Source organism: Bubalus bubalis, chromosome 4 (genome assembly GCF_019923935.1).
Source record: "Bubalus bubalis isolate 160015118507 breed Murrah chromosome 4, NDDB_SH_1, whole genome shotgun sequence".
Taxonomy (NCBI): Eukaryota; Metazoa; Chordata; class Mammalia; order Artiodactyla; family Bovidae; genus Bubalus; species Bubalus bubalis.
In genome coordinates this window covers 13,474,464-13,490,604 of record NC_059160.1, presented here as the reverse complement: position 1 = coordinate 13,490,604, position 16,141 = coordinate 13,474,464, and the positions used below count along the sequence as shown (strand labels likewise).

The 16,141-nt window shown below is 50.5% G+C and overlaps 1 protein-coding gene and 1 long non-coding RNA gene across 5 annotated transcripts in view; one reads left to right on the top strand and one right to left on the bottom strand.

Moving 5' to 3' along the window:
* Positions 1-673: 673 nt before the first annotated feature.
* Positions 674-11,024, bottom strand: LOC102413088. Its single transcript, XR_006640913.1, has 4 exons — positions 10,859-11,024; positions 9,897-10,146; positions 8,482-8,574; positions 674-1,264 (listed from the first exon to the last, which is right to left on the bottom strand). It is a non-coding gene; the product is annotated as an uncharacterized LOC102413088 (long non-coding RNA).
* Positions 11,025-11,656: 632 nt separating this feature from the next.
* TSPAN11 (tetraspanin 11) overlaps positions 11,657-16,141 on the top strand; it is a 64,284-nt gene continuing 59,799 nt past the window's right edge. For 3 of the 4 annotated variants that reach the window (XM_045165253.1, XM_045165251.1, XR_006640912.1), the window contains exons 1-2: positions 11,657-11,789; positions 14,205-14,310. The gene's annotated coding sequence lies outside the window, so the exon portion shown is untranslated. The remainder of the gene's footprint in view (positions 11,790-14,204; positions 14,311-16,141) is intronic. The other variant, XM_045165252.1, reaches the window with a different exon arrangement.

The window sequence follows — 16,141 nt, the reverse complement described above, 5'->3', positions numbered from 1 at the left end:
GATGAGAAAGAAGCAGCGGGTGAAGGTCTGGAGGAAGAACGGTCCAGGCAGAGGACAGAAGGCCTTGACAGGGAGAGGGCTTGGCTACCCTAGCAAAGAAGAGAGGCCACTGGGGCTTGATTCTGGAAGAGAAGAAAGTGACAGGTGGGAGCGGAGGCCAAGGGCAGGTCCCGTATAGCCCAGGGGCAGGGAGAGGGGCTTGGCTTTTGCTCTCCATACAATGAGAAGTCACTACAAAGTTTGCACCTGAGCCTGTGCTCTCACTTCAGCTTTAGAAAGATTGTTCTGGATGCTGGGGAAAGAGCAGAGAAGGGGCAAGAATACAAAGAGGCAGCTGAGTCCTCAAGCAGGGCCAGCAGTCCTCAGCTCATGTCCTCATTAAACTGTGAGCCTGGAGTTTTCACAAGGCTGCACTGCACAGCTGTGCGGGTTGTGTACTGCCCAACTCTGGGATGCCCATCGCTTAATCTACATACGGACGGCATCCTGCTTGCTTCAGCCCTTTGTGATTCTGAAAGACTCGTACCAGCCTGACATAGTCACGTCAAAGGAGCAAAATGAAAACCCCTTTAGTACCATTTCTCTACATGAAAGTGAGACACACAACAAATCACGGTGTCTAGGACGGGATCCTTAATCATACAATGATGTGAACAGGAGGAACCACAAAATCTAAAATAATCTTGTACCTTTAATGAATTCACATCCACTGGAAAATACATTAATCCCTTGGTTATCTGGCCCAGCACTTAAAAAAAGAATCATGGATGATCCCCCCAAAATGGATTATAATTGTAATTGATTTAAACATGCACCAGGGACTTCCCTGGCAGTCCAGTGGTTGAAATTCCTCCTTCCAATGCCGTGGGTGCAGGCTCCATCCCTGGTTGGGGAGCTAAGATTTCACATTTGGCCTCCAGGCGAAAAATTCAAAACATAAACAAGGAATGTTGTAACAAATTCAATAAAGACTTCAAAACTGATCCACATTAAAAAAAAATCTTAATAAAATCAGCATGCACGGGACGATCAGTACTCACAGAGACAAGCTGCAGCTCTTCCACGGGCAATGGCATTTCAGTTCATATTACTGTCCAAACCTGACTCATGAATATTTAAAACAAACACAAATTCTTGTTCATTCTCTCATCAAACATGTGTTGAGAGTCTGCTGTATGTAGCCAGACACTGCTGGGTCTTGGAGCAAACAACCTGTATGTCCCCTGCTTTCATGGACCTTGGCGTCTAATGGTCTGCACAGACACTAACCAAGGAAAAACACACAAATACATAGACCGTTATAACTTGTAATAAGGACTAGAAAAGGACAGAGAAGAGATTAGGGTGGGGGAGACTCCTTTAGGTTGTAAGGATCAGAGAACAAATCCCTGGTGCCATTATGATGACCATAGCCACCACGGCTATGACATCTTTCCATGGCTCTCCCGCCTCATTCTCCTCGCTCTCTCTTCAAGCAAATATTTGCCCAGGAATTCACTCTCTTACCCCCATTATCCTCCTTGCCCACCCCAAGCCCTCCAAGCTCTGGGACCCTGAAGCAAGCAGATAATCCTCAGAACCAGCACCACATATCAAAGTGTTCTCGGAAGGACAGCAGTGAGCAATCTTGAAGGAAGAGCTTAGTTTCTTGTCCAGGAATTGGACCTGGGTAATGTAGATGAAAACCAGGAATCCCAGCCACGAGTCCACCAGGTGTGCGGGAGCAAGCACACAGCCCCTGGAGTCCCCACATGAACCCCCAGAATTGACTCTGCTGCACAGATGGCCTTGGCGGCCCCACAGCAGACTGGCAGACAGACTCCCAGGCCAGCCAGGGAGCAGAGCAGCAGAGAGCATCATAGAAGAGCCCTAACCCCTGCCGGGTCCCCCAGCCTCTGGCAGGGCCAGACCCCAGGCACAGACTCCCCAAAAACGTCTTTGCCAAGTCTGCCCAGGGCTGTGCTGCTGAAACTTACCGCATCGCCTGAGTGTATCCAACAGGCTTAAGAGCCACTGCCCCCAGCAGACCGGATCTGGGAAATTTACATCAACCACATTTTAGATTGGGCCCAAATCATGATCTATGCTGTCAGCAGAGCCTCTGGCTGGTTTCATAATTTATCCCACAGGTATCGAGGTCTATTACTGTCCAGCTGTGCTCAGAGCTAGAGAAATAAAGATGAATGGAACCCAGTCCTCACTCTCCAACAATTTCCAGCTGACCAACTGTAGCACCCTTGGGGTGTCCTGAGCTAGAGCACCCATTAGTCCAAATGGCACCTTTTACACAAGCTAGGAAGAGGGACCCCCTCTAGGCCAATGTAGTCTGACGGACAGATGGGGCCGGCCACTGGTCCCCCTCTGTCCCTTCATCTGAGCACCCTGATGCAGCAAGCAATCTTGCCTCTGAGCTGGAAGGTCATGATGGGCTGACAACTTACAGTCAGTGTCTAGCAGATGTTTCTGCTCCCTTGGGATTCGCATGTTAATGACGTCTTTCAAATGGAAAACAGACCCAAAAAGTCCCGTGACAGTGGAGGGAGGAGTAAGCCAGCTCTGAGAAGGTAAGAGCTGCAAACTCAAGCCAGCATGGTGTTTATTGGAACATAAGAAACCATAATGCTTAAAATACACAAGAGCTCATATTCAGAGCAGCAACCAGTATTAAAGGGAACCAAGTGATAGATAGAGTGGGAGCTTTTATAGTCGCTGTGGGACCCAGTTACACTGCAGCAGTGACTGTGCTATAATTATTCTTGACTTGTTTAATGTGTTTTTAGTATTTTAATGCCACAGGGTGCGGCACGCGCACCAGTGAGGAAACACACACATACGCAAAGGTTGGAAACCTTTAGTCTACCAGGAAAGAGGTGTAAAGGAAAGAATTCTGGCTCCCTGACTCAATTCTTACCGGAGACCTCAGATCAAAAAGACAAGACACACAGTTCTACCTGGAGAGGTCAAGGAGGACTTCCTGAAGGAGGTGAGAATGCAAAGAACCTTGAAGACTGAGTAGGAGCTTCCTGAGCAGACAGGATGGGGACAGCCTTGTGCAGATGTGAGAGGAAAGAGCTAGCTCTGTGTACATCCTGGCTGTAGGCTGTGATGTGGCTGGATGTGGGGACGGGATGAGTAAAGGAGGGGGAAGGAGGGGAAGGGAAAGCAGCTCATGAAAGAAAATCAAGGACGTGGCTCTGTTCCTTTTATTTCCCCTCAATTCAATGCCCTCCCAAACCCTGCAGAAAAGATAAGATTAGTCTGAAGACATACGATGGCACTTTCTTTGGGATCAGTAAGATTCCACAAGCCTGCATCTTTAACTTGAGTGAGAAATGGGTAGTTTGCAGAAATACCCAGGGCCCGGCTCTGCCGAACAGAAGCCCATGTTCAGGATCAGTGATGCAAAATGAAAATGGGGGCCTCCTGTTAGAAAATTACAGAGAATTTCAAGACAGCACCAACAAAGCATTAAATGAAGGACAAGCCTCTTTGTATCATCCATGACTTTTTCTAAGTGCTGAGCCAGATAATCAAGGGATTAATGTATTTTCCAATGGGCATGAGGTAATTAAAAGTACAAGATTCATGCCATTTTCAGAAAATTGCATGGACCTAGAGATGATCATACTAAGTCAGCAGTCCCCAACCCCATATTGGCATTAGGGTCAAATCTTATATATAATGGAATACTATTCAGACATAAAAAAAAGAATGAAAATTTGTCTCCAAGTCAGCATCATGGATGGACTTGGAGGGCGTTATGCTAAGTGAAATAAATCAGAAGGAAAAAGACAAACACCGTACAATGTTACTGACATGTGGAATTTAAAAACTACAACAAACTAGTGAATATAACACACAAAAAAGGCAGACTCACAGATACAGAGAACAAACTAGTGGTTACCAGCGGGGAGGGGGAGGGCAGGGGCAATAGAGGGGTAGGGGACAAAGAGGCACAAACTATTACGTGGAAAATAAGCCACAAGGAAATACTGCATAACATGGGGAATATAGCCAATATTTTATAATACGTATAAATGGAGTATAACCTTTAAACATTGTGAATCACTGTATTATACCTGTAACTTATATAATATGCATCAACTACACTTCAAATGTTTTAATTAAAAAAAAAGAATGTAAAATCTCTAAGTCAAAATGCTCCCTTTATGTCATTTTTACCTCATACATTTTGAAACTGTGCACAAAGATTTATGAGAACATAAGACCAAAGCAGAACAAAAGCCTCTTCTGGGACTATTAATTCTTTTGGCTTCAAATTCCATCGTATCTTACGTTAACAATGGCACACCTACTTCCCGTGGTTAGCGTTTCCACTTCTTCACTTTGCAACTTCCTGCCTTATACTCTTGCATCCCCATTTAAACAACACATACCTGGATTTTGTTTTGTTACCCAATATGAGAGGCACAGCCTTTTAAAGGACACTTTAACCAGGGCACACAGATTGTGAGCACTGGAATACAAGGATGCATTTTGTCCATAAACTTGTGTTTTCTATTCAGAGTGCTTTCCTATTGTTTCTTTTCTTTTTTTTTCGTTTCTTACTTTCGTTGTATTAATCACGTTTTAGTTGTTGTGTTTCCCTTCTCTCTTTTAACAGTTTATAATGTATATATCCCATTTCTAGTCTTCTTTTTTTAAACCTTTAATTTTTTTTCAGTAGAAGAAAATGAACAGTTTTATTTCCAATGGTGTGTGGTCTTCAGCTGATAACTACTTTATCTTGCCCTGTTTGTTGTTGTTAATTTTTAGCAATGTTAAGTTACACAGATATTTTCTTCTTGTGAAAAACAAAAACATTATGGATTTGGTCAATTCCTCTTTGATTACATCCCCAATGCCAGTCCCCTCTCAAAAAGTAGTGACTATATTAAGTTTAAAGATATCCTTCTAACATTTTCCATGGATTATAATATATATATTATATATACATTCAGTACATGTGGGCTCAGTCACTCAGTCGTGTCCAGCTCTTTGTGACCCCATGAACTGTAGCCTGCCAGGTTCCTCTGTCCATGGGATTTCCCAGGCAAGAATACTGGAGCGGGTTGCCACGTCCTACTCCAGGGGATCTCCCCGACCCAGGGATTGGGTCTTGCATCTCCTGCATTGACCAGCTGATTCTTTACCACTAGCGATACCTGGGAAGCCCCACATTCAATACACATATATTCACGAAAACTGGTATTTTCTTCAATCCCATTTCTAGAAATCTGTTACGAAGAAATAATTTAATAAGTAGGCCAAAATATTGGAGAAGGAAATGGCAACCCACTCCAGTATTCTTGTCTAGAGAATCCTGCGGACGGAGGAGCCTGGTGGGCTGCTGTCTATGGGGTCGCACAGTTAGACACGACTGAAGTGACTTAGCATGCATTGGAGAAGGAAATGGCAACCCACTCCAGTGTTCTTGCCTAGAGAATCCCAGGGACGGGGGAGCCTGGTGGGCTGCTGTCTATGGGGTCACACAGAGTTGGACACAACTGAAGCAACTTAGCAGCAGCAGGCCAAAATATATGTGAAAAAATGTTTCACAACCACACTGTGAAATTTTTAATTAAAAACATTCTAAATATTCATCAATAGAAGACTGGTTAAGTAAATTATGGTATATTCATATATTACATCAAAGGTGATGTAATATATTCTTAATTTCATTGACATAAAACAGTGACTAGAATGTATTTTTAAAAGAAATAAGGACTTCCCTGCTGGTCCACTGGCTAAGCCTCTATGCTCCCAGTGCAGGGAGCCCAGATTTGATCCCTGGTCAGGGAACTAGATCCCACAGGCTGCAAGTAACACCCGGCAGAGCCACATACATAATAAATATTTTTTAAAAAAGAAGAAGAAAGAGAAATAATCAGGTTACAATCACACACACACCAGTATGCACACATGCACACAAACATACACACACTAGGGAAAGGGTATTGACATAATAATCCAGTGATTCCCTCTGATGGCTAAGATTTCAAGTGATTTTGCTTTCTTCAGTATCTTATATTAATTGAATTTTTACAATCAGCATACACAGATGTTATAATTTTAAAAATATTTAAAAAATCTTTTCCAAAAAGATTAATCCTAAATGACATAAATGCTCCGGGAATATTTGTCATCTTTATCCCAAGGTTTCTCCTCCTCCCTGGCATGTTGCCTTTGACGCTGGGAGATCCTATGTCCGCATTATAAAAGCAAGCTCTGGAGAACTTCTAAATAAGGAGGAAAGAGGGTTAGCATCATGTGCTATGCATACTAAAAACATCCAGCTGCAAATAATCGGTGTCACTTTGCGTGTCACTGGTATCATTTGCTCAGCTGTCAGTCCTTATGTTTTCTGAACCCTAAACACGTTTTTCTGTGTTTTGCCTTAAATAATATTCTTCTGGAAAAGAAGCAGGCAGTAAAGCCCTTCGTGAAGAATGCCAAGAGCATGGCAAGCAGTCTAAGCAACGCTTCTGACACTGTTAATGAAAATCAATAATTATTTCAAGTACTCATTAGTGCAATTAATGCTCTTGGCGTCATTGGAAGTGTGCCTCACAACCGCTGAAAAACTCCTACTCCTGGTGGAACATTTCTGTCCTGGGAATTATCCCTGAGATCGTGAGGTTTGGGGCCACAATCATTTTGTTACTACCTCCTATTAAGCACCAGGAGTTGTTGCAAAAAAGAGTAGCTTGGTCATTAAGCTCCCAGTTAAATGCAGGCTGAAGTCAAGCTGATCAATATTTAATATCTTGTCATTCCCCTGTCCCTTTGGAAGAGGCTCACCAGAGGCTACTTAACGCTATCTGTCACATGAAGAAACCAAGACCAGCTCCCGCACCCTGGGGGTAGAAAGAGTATTAAGAAGAGTTTCTCCTGATTTTAAATAAAGATAAGGGGCCAGGCTGTCACACAAGCTAAAGGCTGTACACATGAGGGGAGTGCTTTCTACCTGGTTGAGTCCACCTGCAGGAACAGGGCTATTTTTCCTGAAAAGGGCTGGCAAAGTCTACACAAAGAGTTCTTATCCAGACCACATCAGGACTGCGGTTTAACAAGCAGGCATGTCAGGGAGCAGGAGGAGAGGTTGTCAAGGGAAACTTCATTTCCTTGCAACCCTCCTGGGTGCTGACTGCAAATTGTTTGGGAAGACAGGCTTGTCCTGGAGGATGGAGAAAGCCAGGTTTTACATTTCCTGACCTGTGATGGCCAGGGTCCAACCTGAACGCTAGGCTGATACACCCAATGTCCTGGGGGCGGGGATGCCAAAAACATCAGATCATGCTCTTCAGTGTGTGTGTGTGTGTGTGTGTGTGTGTGTGTAAGCGTCCACCCAAATAATAAGGTATTTTCTGTGACTCCATATCTAGGAGTGGACATAGATACCACTGCCAGGAAACCAGGATATCAAGCCCCATGCTGGCATGAAGGGGACCCCACAAGACCTACTCTGAACCTGCAAGCAATAGGCGATGGTCATTTTAGATCTCAGGAAAGAAGTCTAAATGGCATTATTATTTTTACATCTCTAAAGGAGTCTCAACGACTCCCACCCTCCAGCACTCCGTGATGGCTCTCGCTCAGACATAAGGCAGCAAACAGTGCTGAGTGCAGACTGGAAGCAGAAGCTGCCAGCCTCCAGCCCGGGGCAGAGAGTGCACTGCAGGCCTGGACGAGGTGCGTGCATGCTTCAGTCGTGTCCGACTCTTTGCAACTCCATGGACTGTAGCTTGTCAGGCTACCCTGTCCATGGGACTCGCCAGGCAAGAATACTGGAGTGGGTTGCCATGACCTCCTCCAGGGGATCTTCCTGACCCAGGGATCGAACCCATGCCTCTTGTGTCTCCTTCATTGGCAGGCAGATTCTTTACCACTAGTGCCTCCAGGGAAGCCCAGGATGAGGAGCACAGATCTCCAATCTGGGACTAAAACTCCTCCTTCACTGTAGCTTCCTACTGGGGGTTTCACCAGCCCCTCCTGGTTTTTTCCTCAAATGAAGGACTTTGTTGTTATAGTTCAGTTGCTCAGTTGTGTCTGATTCTACGCAACCTTGCGGACTGTAGCCCACCAAGCTCTTCTGTCCATGGGATTTCCCAGGCAAAAATACTGGAGTGAGTAGTCATTCCCTTCTTCAGGGGAGATTCCTGACTCAGGGATCAAACCCAGACCTCATGCACTGATACGCAGGCTCTTTACCACTGAGCCACCAGGGAAGCCCAAATGAAGGACTATTCTTCCCATTTTTCAGATGCAGGAGCCAAGGCCGGGACCCAACAGCCAAGTCCAAGCGTCTGTGACTCAGTGCTCAGAGCTCCAGGAGCCGGTGTGGGGAGCTACAAAAGGGGGTCCTGGCCTGCATAAGGAGAGCCTTTGGAGGAGCAAGCTTGACCAGGAAACCATGGCCTTCTTCACATGAACACAGGAGGAGGATGGGAATGGAATACGTCCAGCTCACATCTCACTTACCTCTCCTCACCAAGGTGGTCCAAGTCGACCCCCAGTTCCCTTCCCCACAGGGGCTGGATCCTCAGCCACTCTGTCATCTTCTCCAAGCATGTCCTGTGAAACAGAACGGAACGGAACGGATCAGGCTCTTGTTGGTGGAGCAGCACCTGGAGGGGGCCAGGGGTCCATTCTTTCAAAGAAGGTGAGGACAAAGCAAAGACCAAAGTCTAGGATTTCATGACCATGAGCCTGATATGGGAACACGGGCCACGTGTGGCTACTGAACACTTGAAATGTGTTAAGTGCAGCTAAAGCACTAAATGTTTTATTTCAGTTAATTTAATTAACCTAAATAAATGTAAAAACTGACCATTTGAGGGACTTCCCTGGCAGTCCAGCGGTTAAGACTGCAATTCCTCTGTAGGGACGCAGGTTCGATCCCTGGTATGGGAACTAACATCCTGCATGCCACACAGTGTGACCAAAAAAATAAATCAGTAAAAATGAAAAATTGGTCATTCGATTTGGTTTTTGGAAACCATGTGTCGAGCAAACTTAGGTTTTTAAATCTACTTTCTCAATCTTAAATTTTATGAAATCTAAATGCAGAGCAGACATTTCCAATGAAAAGGGAGCATCTGAACTCAGAGGTGCTATGAGTGTACAACGCACACCAGGGCTGGAAAACTCAGTAGGAAGAAAATCTAAAATACCCCTTTAATAACTTTTATATTGATGCGTCCTGAAGTCATCACATTCTAGATATACTGTGTTAAATAAGATGTATTATGAAAAGTCATTTCACCTGTTTCTTTTTTTACATTTTTTTTTTAATGTGACTACTGGGAAATTTAAAATTACGTATCACATTTCCATGGGTTCACTACTCTCAATGTTAATGTTGCCAGGGACAGTGCTGGAAAGCGGACAGCCAGGCCCAGAGGTTCATTTGTCACTGGTCCTCTCATATTGCTAAAAGGTCCCTCTGGAACATTTTCCAGCCCTCTCTTTTCTAATTACTGTTTCAACAACACTAACTTCCATGGGCACGCACATCTCCTGCTCCTCACCCCCACAGCCTCTTCTCCGCTCAAGCCTCCTCCCTCTTCTCTCCTCCACCGTTTTGAAACTACCTTCTACATCTCCTCCCACCCATTTCTCAGGGCTTTTTCTTTACCGTTACCTTCTCTGGCACATCTATGTCACTTCATTAGAAGTTAAGGTGCTCCCCAGAGGTCAATGTCCTCCCCAGAGGCCAAGGTGCTCCCCAGAGGTCAAGGTCCTCCTCAGAGGTCATGGAAGGTGAGAGAGAGGCCCTCATATTCCATCTGCTCTGTTCTCTCTCCCACCACAGGCTCAGCCTTCACCCCAAGTGTAGTGCCGGGGGTCCACAGCCTCTCCCTTGCCCAGCCCACCACCTTTTCTTTCTCACTGACCTTGTGTCTCAGGATGGATTTCTGGGAAACAGGCTGTGCACAGAGATGGACAGCCCAGCGTCAATGGGAAGGACTCTTGGAGACACGACTGTGAGAAAGCCAGAGAGTGAGGCCGGGCAGACAGCGAACTTGAACTGGATGCCATTTCCCCAGGAGCTGAGCCCTCAGAAAGCCCTGGAGCCCGGATGGCCTCAGAGGCCTCCAGAGCAGAAGCAGGTCACCTGAGTGGGTCTAGATGCCCCTAAAGGGACTGAAGGCAGGAGAAGGGACAATAGAGGATGAGATGGTTAGATGGCATCACCGACTCAATGGACATGAGTTTGAGTAAACTCCGGGAGTTGGTGATGGACTAGGAGGCCTGGCGTGCTGTGGTCCATGGGGTCGCGAAGAGTAGGACACGACTGAGCGGCTGAACTGAACTGAACTGAAAGGTGGGGGATCGCCCCCACCTCCAGCAGAGACTGTCTCAGAAGCCCCCAAAGTTGTACTCTTAGTCAAGTCTAATGCTGCCTCCTCTTCAGCATCCCTGGAGCCGGGGTCCTGCAGGACCTGCCCCTCCCCCACCTCCTACTCCAGTGATGTGGCCCCTGGCACCGCGCAGACCCCCGCCAACCAGGACAGTTTCTTTCACCCACTTCTTTCCCGCTTAGACTGGGGTCTGTCTTCAGCCAGGCCCACTCTGCCCCGTCTACACTTGTCCTGCAACTCAGCCTCCCGGCTCTCCAGACCTCGGGTTGGCTCCCTCACCCCCAGCACCACAGTGGCCTCCTTTCTGAGACCCGCCCCCCTCCACTTTCAGCTGCACACCCCCTTCCCTCCCCCCCACGACCTCCTACCCCATAGCTCTAGAGAGCTGTCCATTGCATCTTCCCCAGTCACACCCCCCCACCCCATTTCAGGTCTTCCTCCATGGGGACCACGGACCCCACCGAGACCGCCCACCCCACCTCCCCTCTGTCCACCTTTCACAGTCCTGGGAGGCCTGTCAGCTCTCCCCTGGCTCTGTCTTCCGTGACCCAGCAGTCTAGCAAATGGGTAACCGAGCTCTCTGTGGTCAAGTCTTAAGAGACCACGAGTTGGGTAAGTTCTGGCCTTTGCTACTTGGGGAAATGGGAATAGCTGTCTCGCCCTGCCGGTTAGATCCAGTTTAGGCAGCTCTGCCCCTGCGGGAGGCCAGGACAGGACAAGGTTTGGGGAGGCGGGTGTCGGTCTCTACTGCTTCTCTTCCTTTTCCTCCAGTCCCGGAGGGGATCTTGGCTCCCCCAGGGCCCAGGAAATGGGAAGCTGACAGCACACAAGACTCTCAGAGAGCTAGGGCAGCGATGGGGTCGTCCTTGTGTGGGGGCTCTGCGGGTTGGGGAGGAGGGGAGGGAGGCTCTGTGATAAGGGCTGGTTCTTGGAGTCCCTGGGCAACCTCTCGCCCCCCACCCCACCACCACGGCTAACTTCTCCCAGGACCCTACCGGTTTAACGCCCCACTAGGAGCCGACTCGGGGTTGAGGGGGCGGGGGGGCGGGGGGCAGCGAGCCCTGGCGGAGGCCCAAGTGGGGACTTGCAGGCCCCCCGACATCTATCCATCCATCTGTCCATCCCCGCTCCTCGCAGGGACCCCGGGGCCACCCCCCCAGAGCCCTGATTCCCACTGGATTCGCCCCCGCTCTCCGAACGAGAGAAAGACCAACCCCAAACAAAGACCGGCGCAGCCGGCGGGGCGGCGAGAGAAGGAGCCCGGGCATTGGAGGGGCCGGGGGTGGGCGCTCGGGAGGCGGGGCGCGGCCGCAGGAAGTGCCGATCTCGATCTCGGGGCTGAGCGCGGCTGCGGTGCTGACCCGCCAGCCCTGCAGCCCCCAGCCGGCCCGGCCCCGGCGGCCCTCGCTGCGGAGCCCGCAGCCGGTGAGTGCGGCGGGGGCGCGGGAGGGGGCCCGGCGGCCGCTCGGGACTCCGAGGGAGGGGGCTGGAGTGGGGGGTGCCCGGGGCCCAGCGCGGCGGCCCATTCTGGAAAGGAGGGGCAGGATGGGACGGGCACGCAGTGCTGGCTGCCCTGTCCCCAGCGGGTGTCCGCAGCTGTCCTCCCGAGACGCCCGTCTGCACTTTGTGTCTTGGAAGGAAGCTCAGTGCACGCTGTCCCTCCTCCAGACGTCACTCCCTTTGTCCACCCTGACTCCTGGCGGCTCTTATGCGCGACCCGAGGTGACAGGTCGAGAGCCATCCCAGCTAGCACGGAAGGGTCCTTGGCTCAATGTGGGCCGCTGGCATGTCTCTCCAGGCATCGGGCTGTTCTCGGTGCAGGAGTCGTCTGTCTGCTGGGCAGGCTGGTCCACAAGTCCATGGGCACATCTATGTATTGGGGTACTCGGCCCTGCAGGGCCTGTCACCCGCGTGCCCTGCCCCTTCCTGTGCGTGCAGCTGGCTGGCTTGTGTGCAAGGGCAGGAGGTGTGAAAGGTTCTGGGTGTGTTGTTTTCACCAGCTCTATGTCCACACACGTGACTTGGCTGGAGAACATGGAAGGGGCTCCGGAAAGCATCTAGAGCTGGGTCTCAGGTGCCGAGCGTGAGGGGTTGGTGCTGGTGGTCTTTGCGTGTGGGTACACACTGTGGGGCAGGGTGGAGAGGTAAGGCTTCCCTGGTAGCTCAGTGGTAAAGAATCCGCCTGCCAGTGCAGGAGACAGGTTCAGTTCCCGAGTTGGGAAGATCCCCTGGAGAAGGGAATGGCTACCCACTCCAGTATTCTTGCCTGGAGGATCCCACGAGCAGAGGCAGGCTGCAGCCCGTAGGGTTGCAAAGAGTTGGAGAGGAAAGAGCTTCTGGAAAAACCCCAAGTGCCCTCTAGCTCCTGGACTCTTGGGGACACGCCTCAGGTAGGTGGACATGTAGGGAGAGACCGGGGCTGTGGGCAGCTGCATTAGAGGTGGCCTTAGAGGCCTGAGTTTGAACCAGTGATCTGTCCCCTGCTCCTGTCATCCTGGGGCTCCATTGCTTTGGGTCTAATAAGTGCTGTCCTGCCCACCTCTCGAAGTGGCTGGCTGCTTATTTAAGTGAGCTGAGTCATGGAAGAGTGCTTTGGCAGCAGGCAGGCTCTGAGGGCACAGGCCGAGGGCTGGGCCACAGTTCCAGTCAAGGATTTGGGGAGTGCCTGCAGGAGACCCGGGTTCGATCCAGGTCAGGAAGATCCCCTGGAGAAGGGAATAGCGACCCACTGTAGTATTCTTGCCTGGAGAATCCCATGGACAGAGGAGCCTGACGGGCTACAGTCCATGGGGTCACAAAGAGTCGGACATGACTGAGCGACTAACATTTTGGGGGGCCCACCCTGCGGGCAGTGGAAGGAGCTGTCTTTTCACTGCTTCCCTGCATGTTTCAGAGATGAGAGTGTGTGTCCAACGCCAGCCTTGATCCCCTGGAGTGTGAGGTTTGTGCAGGCCTGCCTGGGGCAGGCCCTTTGGTGTGGACGCCTCGGCAGCCCACGAGGGCAGCTGGCTCGATGGGTTCTCACCTTGTAGCCCTGGAGCAGCTGGGCTGTAGAGAGCCTTCTCCAGGCAGGCCGGGACCTTCACACCCACTGGCTGGCTTTTCTCCTTGTGTGACCCCTGGGCTCGGCCAGGGCACCTTCCACAGCTCAGGCCAGGGAGGTGGCAGAGAAGGGAGATCTCTGTCCCAAGTCACCAGCCTCATTTCAGTTCAGTTCAGTTCAGTCGCTGAATCGTGTCCGACTCTTTGCGACCCCATGGGCCACAGCACTCCAGGCCTCCCTGTCCACCGCCAACTCCCAGAGTTTACTCAAGCTCATGTCCATTGAGTCGGTGATGCCATCCAACTGTCTCATCCTCTGCCCGCCTCTCCTGCTGCCTTCAATCTTTCCCAGCATCAGGGTCTTTTCAGATGAGTCAGTTCACCAGCTTCAGGGTTCTCTCTTCTGGTCACAGGGGCTCCTGCCCACGCTGGACCTGCCGAGGAAGCCCGGGAGGGTCTCTAGAGTCCTGGCAGCCCCAGACACCGGGGTGTGGTTGTGCTTTGTGGCCCCTGGATGTCACCTGTCACCGAGGCTTCTTGGCCTATAGTAGCTGCTTAGGAAACGTTGAGAGGAAAACTGGGTTCAGTCCAGCTCAGCTTCCTACCCGCTGTGTGACCTGGGGAAAGTCCCTTCACCTCTCTGGGCTGTTCCCTCGTCTTTGGTTGAGATCGGCATCTTTCCAGGTTACAATTCTGATCTTGACTCACATTTCACATCCTCAGAGAGGAAGGGACTCTTTATCTAAAGCAGCCGTCTCCTGGCCTCAGTCACATTGCCCTGGTCTGTTTCCTTCCTAGCACCGTCTGACCCTCTCTTGCCAGCATCCGACCTCACAGAGAGCTTCGCTGAGGAGCGGCCCCGCCTGGGTCCTGCTACCTGCCGGCTCATCGCGCCTGGAACCCGGTGGGTGCTCCGAGAGGCTGTGTCAGTGAGTGAGTGAGTGACTCAGTGAGGAGTGTGTCTTTCCCCTTGTGTTCCTGGAGCTTGTGCAGGAGCTGCAGCCCCATAGGCAGGTCCTGGGGCCGCGCACCCCAGCTCTGGGCCGATCTGAGTTACAGGCTGGCTTCTGGGTAGGACTTCCTTTGACGAAAGGGCCCTCGCACTATAATAAAGCTAGAAAACCATTGCATCCAAAGACGATAGGGCCCTTTCAATACCAGTACTGGGACTGGGAATATCCCATACTCGGGGAGGACCAGAGCAGAGGTTCAGATGCTCAGAGCTATCATCCCACCAGGTGTCTCTGCTTGGCCATGGATTCCATCATATGGTTGATTTTTTGCAACTGGTTTAATTTCCTGAGCTTTGGGTCAAGGCTAGTGGGAAATTGATTCCACACATGGTATGGCACGGGGCACTGAATCAGGAGGCTACAGCAGGGATCACAGAGTGAACGGAATGCACGCTGATATGGGAGAACCTTCTGTCACTGTCCTCCCTTGGGTGTGTCCCAGGCCACCTGCCCAGATATGTCTCTCCTAGGAGATTGCTCAACCTGGTTCTCTTGAGTAGATGGCAGTGGAGGACGCCCTTGTCTTTGAGTGATTCTTGAGCCTGGAGGCCAAGGTGGACGGCAGGCCCTGCCCTATATTTAAGCAGCCATGGGAAATGTCCCTCCTCCGTCGCTTCTTGTAAATTCACCTGTGAATAGCGGGGTGACTCCGTGTCCAGTGCTGTGCCTGGGTTTGGGATATAGTTCATCACCGCCTTTGCTAAACCCCGAGGACCAGGCATCAGTGGTTCACCCAGGGATGGGGAAGGAGGTTGAGTTGTTTGTAGGGTTGTTTTAGGTCACTGGTCAAGGAGGGAGACTGGAGAGAAGTGGACAGAAGGGACCTGAGTGCAGGACCGAGCCCCCTGTTAATTCCTTTGACCATTGACCTTGCTTCTTGTATGTGTCCCCCCTGGGCTGACTTGTGGGTCTCAGGTCCATAAGGTTTATATTTCCAAGATGGCACAGGCAGAGGGCAGAGCCAGTGGTAGGGGGGAGCCAGGGGTTCGGGGCTTGAGCCTTGGTCCTGAGAAATAATAAAGAGCCAGCCCTGACCTCCGGGCATCTAGTTCTGGAGGAGACGATGCTTACTCCCAGGAGGAGAGGAGAGAACAGCTGAGTGCAGACTGCGGAGGAGGCTGGAAGGGAGGCTACCCCAGGCCACAGCTGGAGCTCAGAGAAGAATCGGGAAAATCCAGCCTGGAATCTGGGCTCTGCTTTCTCCTGAGCAGCTTCCGTGACCTCACTAAGCCTCAGTCTCCTGCCATGTAAACGGAGGAGATGGTTTCTGGGTCCTAACCTGGGTTCAGGTCATTGAGGTTACCCAGCAGGCCAGCCCCACCTCTGGATGCCCCTCCAGCTGGGTGATTCCCCTCCCCAAAGGTCTGCAAGGAGGAGCCAGTTATATTCCAGAACTTCTGCCCCACTCCCTGGGGGAGGAGGTGGGTACGCAGATGGCCCTTCTTAAAGGCTTAAGGAGCTTTGCTGGCAAATACCAGGAATTCAAGACCTGAAGAGATTACAGAGGCTCAGGAAATGTTATGGGAAGTTGCTCTGCCAGGTCCCTGATCTGCTAAGATCCAGAGTAGTGTTCTCAAACCCTCTCTGAAGATAGTGGGGGTGGGTGACCCTCAGTCGTTCTCACCCTCATCCTGACTTACAGATTCCTCCTCTTCTTTTTAAACACGGACCTTTGAAAGATGTTCTATCAGCCAAACTTCAACAGAAGTGAAATGTGTTTTT